General features: G+C 36.2%; 1 long non-coding RNA gene across 3 annotated transcripts; it reads right to left on the minus strand.

Annotated features, from left to right (window-relative positions):
- Nucleotides 1-443: 443 nt before the first annotated feature.
- LOC145109077 (uncharacterized) lies at nt 444-3,415 on the minus strand. Of its 3 annotated transcripts, none has more exons than XR_013708742.1 (5): nt 3,173-3,415; nt 2,750-3,102; nt 2,565-2,642; nt 1,325-1,486; nt 444-852 (listed from the first exon to the last, which is right to left on the minus strand). It is a non-coding gene; the product is annotated as an uncharacterized LOC145109077 (long non-coding RNA). The 3 variants fall into 3 exon arrangements; XR_013708741.1 differs by having other exon boundaries at nt 3,231-3,414; XR_013708740.1 differs by having other exon boundaries at nt 2,750-3,408.
- Nucleotides 3,416-5,868: the final 2,453 nt, after the last annotated feature.

A 5,868-nucleotide genomic window follows, 5' to 3' on the forward strand; every position in this document is an offset into this window, starting at 1 on the left:
GAAGACCTTTTCATTTATTTGAAATCTATTTTATGAAAATCATTTTCATTTAAATATTACATATTTCATTGGTCCACAATGATTAATACAATAACACAATACATAGTGTTAACAAAATAACTTAAGCCTACAAATGGTATAGATGTAAACCATAATCCATCTCAACAAACAAAACTCTCTCTCTCTCTCTCTCTCTATATATATATATATATATATATATATATATATATATATATATATATATATATATAGAGAGAGAGAGAGAGTTTTGTTTGTTGAGATGGATTATGGTTTACATCTATACCATTTGTAGGGTTCCATCCTACTTTTATTTATGTAGAATGACATCCTACTCCTTTCCATATTACCAACATTGTACTTTTAATTTATTTTATTCATATCCCCTCTCTCCTACTAACACTTTTTTAATGTTGCAATAAGAATAAACATTAGGTTTCTATTTTTCTTGCATTTAACCTCTAAAAATGAATCCAAAACAAATAAATATGGTGAGGAATACAAAACTTTATAACCATAACATTAAAATTGAAGAAAAAAAAAACAAAATTGCATACCGATCTCACACAAACAATAATCCCATGAAAATTTGTGCCCATTATTACCCTTTCCTCTTAGATTTCTTAGCATCAGAAGAAGGCAATAACGGGAGTTGTTTTGATTTTCATTTTAACAGACTTGAGAAGCATTGACATCTCATGTTTATCTTTCTTTAAATCCACTTTTGAAGCCTGAGTTTGTTCATACGAGTCATTATTATGTTCTCTCTCCTCCTCCCTCTCCATATCACCCTTATGTTGCTTGTGTGCAACCTGACACACATAAGCTGCACTCCTGTAACACCAATAGAATAACGGGTCAATTTCGAAAAGATGATCCACTCTCCTACCCCACTATCTGCTTATACTGTCTGAGTATCTGACATAACAAACTATATTAGTAAAAATACCTAATTTACCCCTCCACTAAAAGATGCTCTTTCTACTTGCTTGTAATTCCTTTCTTGCTCCAATAGAATAAGTGAGAGTAAGTAGAGGTGTAGAGATTGATTATTTATAATTTAAAAAAAATAAAAAATAAATAAATAAAACTTTTTGAAAAGGTTAACCATTTGAGAGGTCGTTTAACTAGAGGTTAAAGCTAATGGAATGATGAGGTGAAAATAATTTTAAGTCAAAGTATAACTTTACCATTGGAGATGCTCTTAGGACACTATACTTACAAAAATCTACCGACTTATATAACTACAATTGAGTAGATTTTTCAAAGTACAATGGTGTATTGTAATAGGAAGAAATGACAATACCTCGGTTGCAACATCACGTGGAGGATGTTTAAACTCCATAGAGTCTGGTATAAACCTCAAATCCAGCATATTTGATGACCTTTCAACTCGATTCCATCACAGGTTCTATAAATGTAATCAGCTGCAGCAACTGAATCGCGTACCACCACTGCAAAATAGTACCTGATACGAAAAAAAAAAAAAAAAAAAATAAGTTGAGAAAGTGTTCTTTTGTCCAAATATAGCATCCTACTTTCACTTTTTCTACAATTTAAAAGTCTGTAACTATAGAAGTGAATAATACAGATATAGACAAAATCTGCCCTGTTTTTGGCAGAAATGAGCTTAACACAACATACAAGTCAACTGCCTAAAGAAGAAGAGAAAAAGTGCAATGTTTAGGGACTGCACAACAGATAAAGAAAGCAAAGGATAGATTAATAGAACAAGTAAGTCCAAAACAGAAATTATCTTCATTCATCACTTATCCTTCTTTAACTTCAACCTCATGTGTCCATGTCCAAATTATAAAGTGGAATGATTAATTGTATTCTACTTAAAGATTTTAGCCTTATCATTGTTATGAATTTTGAGATGGCCACAATCCTATGTATTCTTGGTCAATAATTGAAGGACAAAGAAGTAACACCCTGCTGCACCCTCAAAAAATCACATTTTCTTCCTAGTAGACCAATAATAAAGAAACTATATCTTGTACCAAGGCTAAATTTGCATAAAACAAGCCAAAAAAACATAGCAGTAAATAAATAAGATAATAGTAGATTCAAGCTTTTAGGAAATACATGCACAAAGTTGACCACATTGAAAGATTATATAGCTATAAAGGAAATGATCGAGAGAACTAAACCATGTCTACATATATGAACACTACAGAGAAAACAGTTCCAAGAAAAGCCATAATCATTCACAAGTTCATGTACTTCAAAAGTGTTCTGAATAGATAGAGTGAAACTATAATCCATATTGACGTTTGGAAACCAATTATGTATAATTCCACACTTTTACCAAAAAAGTTTTATCTTTACTCTCATCATTAGTATGTCAAATGTAGGCTAAAACTAATGTAGTTTGTCTTCAAAATTGCAAAGTGGTCCTTTTTTGCCAAAGTAAGTAAACTTTAACAAATAATCAATTATACCAAATTTCTTGTCCCTGTGGCACCCTAGTGCTTCTGTATAAACATTCAACAGTTGTTGATTCCACACAGAGTATATGCAAAAGAACAAAGAATCTCACTCACCTGAACTTGATTCCAATCCAAATTAACAATTGCGAGCCTGTGAGTTTCTTTGTCAATTTCAGGTACATTCTACTCCAGCTATCTCCATTTAAGTTTCAAAATTTTCATTAGAAACCACAACAGAAAATTAGTATAATCATTTTTTTGGAAAAACTATCGCACAGAATATTATAAATGAGATTCACCTGCAAACCAGTAGTTTCCTCCTCTAGATAAGCTTCATCATCTTCATCCGTATCCGTTGTAGTATCCTCTTCACCTTTTTCTTTCTCTTCCTCTTCCTCTTCTTCTTCTTCCGAGGATTCCGTTTCCAATTCCGGCGCTGATTTGAATTTAGACGATGTTTGCTTAACTGCCTTCAGAATTTCGGCATCATCGCTCTCATATTCTTCCTTCTATTTGTCGCTTTCCACGTCGTCATCGTCATCCGAATCCTCAGATTGTTTTTGCTGTTTCTTTTCTTCATCGTCCATTCAATAATAGTGTTTAAGAGTACTTTGAAATGAATCTCCATCTTGTTTAGCTCTGCCTCGCTTATCTACACAAGCAGAAGAAGTAGAGAAGTTCTTATCAGTGAACATACGACTAAAAGGCGAATCAATCGCCACCTTTGTTTTGTGCTTCAGCACATCCTGAAACCTAGGATCCTTCTGCGATAGCTCAAACCTGTCGTCTGTGATTACTCGCGGTTTCCGGCGACTTCTACCGCCTTGTTAGCATCTGGATTTTTCTTTGCCCCATTTTTGTTCTTGCTTTTGCTTTTAGAACCCATTGAAATCGTTCAGTAGGCAGACAGAGAGGAGTGGGAGGAGGTTTATGGCCAGCAAAATAAAACATAAACCCTAGATATTAACGGGTCAAGTTAATAAGATGAAAACGGGCTACAATTCAAGTCGAGTGAATTTGGATCGAATTTATTTATTTGAAAATAAAGTAGCCTTAGCTGTCGACGGCGTTTACAAAGGGGTTATCGGGAAACAACGATCTTTGTTAAAAACGGATTCTATGTTTAGAGTAAAGGGAAATTTCTAGAAAAGTCCTAAAATTTTAGATCAATTTATGAAAAAATCTCAAACTAAATTTTGTTTACAGAAAAACACAGAATACTGGTTAAAACTTCGAAAAAACTCATTTCGGTCGGTTTCGCAGATTTAGCCTGTATTCTGTCCTTTTTTATTAGTTTGCTCATTATTTTAGGACTTTTCCAAAAATTACTTGATACCCAAAATATTGGGACTTTTCTAAAAATTATCATGGAATTAATGGATATTATTATTACCAAATCATTTATAAACATAAAAAACATTTGTATTATAAAAAAAGGAAATATATTTATTGCTAATTTTTAACACCTATAAAAATCATGCCAAATTTAAACTTTTAAAAACATTTCATAAGTCATTAATCATTACAAAACTTGTTTTCAAAATGTATAATATCAGAGTACCCCAGAAACATAAACATAAATATGAGGAGTTGTATGATCATGCATTTGCCTTGCCGCGATCCCCTGATGTACCTGGAACAATAAACTGAAACTGTAAGTCCGAGACTTAGTGAGTTCCCCCAAAATACTGATACACTGCACATAACACATATACAAATAACAGCACGTACTAGGTCCACAGCTTTACAGACTGGATTACACCTTGGGCCCACAGTGTGAGTCTGGATTGCCTTCCGGGCCCACAGCTCACATTTGGATTGCTATCGAGCCCACAGTACGAGTCTCCCTCAGCTCGTAACTGGAATGCTCCCGAGCCCACAGTACGAGTCTGGCATGCCCCACCTGACCCTCAGCTCATATCTGGAATGCTCTCGGGTTTGTCGGTTACTGCACGAAGCAGTATCACCTCAACCCATCTTACATAATATGTCGACATATAACACAACTAATGCGCATACAGATAATCACATAATAACACAGGTAGTCCTACAGATCTACCTAACTGGCATAGCAACTAGCATGCAACACTAACTCATACTCAACATACTAACAACTGTTAGGATATCATATCCAATGGGCCGGCCTTGGTGCCTTAGACCCCTTAGTATAGTGAGGTAACTCACCTCGCAAGTAGTGCCGAAGTACCGAAAACCTCTGATCGTTGTCTCACCGGAAATCCCGAACTCTCACACAATAAATATCAAGTCAATACACAACATAACAGTCTTGACTAGTGGTCCACACAATCCATCATGTCCATTCTCTTTATTTGGCCAAGGCCCAATGCCAAGTCCATAACCTTGAAGGTCCTTATGCAAAGCCCATTATTGGACCAATTTACCAAATTGGGCCCCAACTCCCTAATTGGGCCTAATCCCAAGATCCATTATCAAAACTTGGCCTAACACATCTTATTCATAAAGTCCAGCAAAGGCCCTAATTCGACTAGTCCATGAACAACCCAAAACTCGAAGCCCAAATGTCAAAGGCCCAACAAAGGACGTACGCGGGGCATACTCGTCCAGATGTTGACCACCATCGGGGTGGTTGACCCAGTACGCTGGGCGTACTGGATTTACGCTAGGCGTACGCAGTGGTTTGCCAAAAACTTATTAAGTGCTTAATGGCTTAAGCACTTAAGCCCAAACTTCAGATCCAGTGACCAAATGTGCCTAGGACCCATAAAGTCATGAACTTTATATCTTTGGACGTCCAGAAAGCTCTTAATACTTGGTCTTAATCCATTAAGACCCTCCTACTTCATGCATGGGACATCTTAATCCATTGGGACCTCATTTTTATCATTCAAAACCCCTTTAAGAGTCTAGAAGGACAGTTCATTTCGTCCAAGTCACATCATGCACCACCTTGGGACTTTTGGGACAAGGAATGATTCTTTAAAGCAATAATGACAAGATTTATGAGATGCATGTATAAAGTTTGAAGCTTTTTACCTTCTGGAGCTTCTAGGGCACAAACCAACTTCAGATCTACAAGCTTAATCTTCTTCTCCAACTCTTTGATGCAACACCTTCTTCTTAAAACACTCAAGAAACACTCAATAAGTTCAAACACTCAAAGAAATGGCTAGGGTTTGGGGAAAACGACTCTAAGCAGTGGAGGCTGAGGTAAGGGACGGTTAGGTGCTCATAATGTTGCTTATATAGCCCCCAAACCCTAAATATTAGGGTTTCATCCTGACATTAGTACGCCCAACGTACACAAGTGTACGCCCAGCGTACTAAGGCGGACCTTGGTACGCTTAACGTACTCTTATGTACGCGCAGCGTACTCCTTCTTGGCCCAAGGTTGCAACCTTGGCCCTTAAACTTATCTTGGATCTTCACTTCCAACCCT

The sequence above is a fragment of the Lactuca virosa genome, chromosome 4, assembly GCF_052849685.1.
Source record: "Lactuca virosa cultivar CGN04683 chromosome 4, Lactuca_virosa_CGN04683_v6, whole genome shotgun sequence".
NCBI classification, from domain to species: Eukaryota; Viridiplantae; Streptophyta; class Magnoliopsida; order Asterales; family Asteraceae; genus Lactuca; species Lactuca virosa.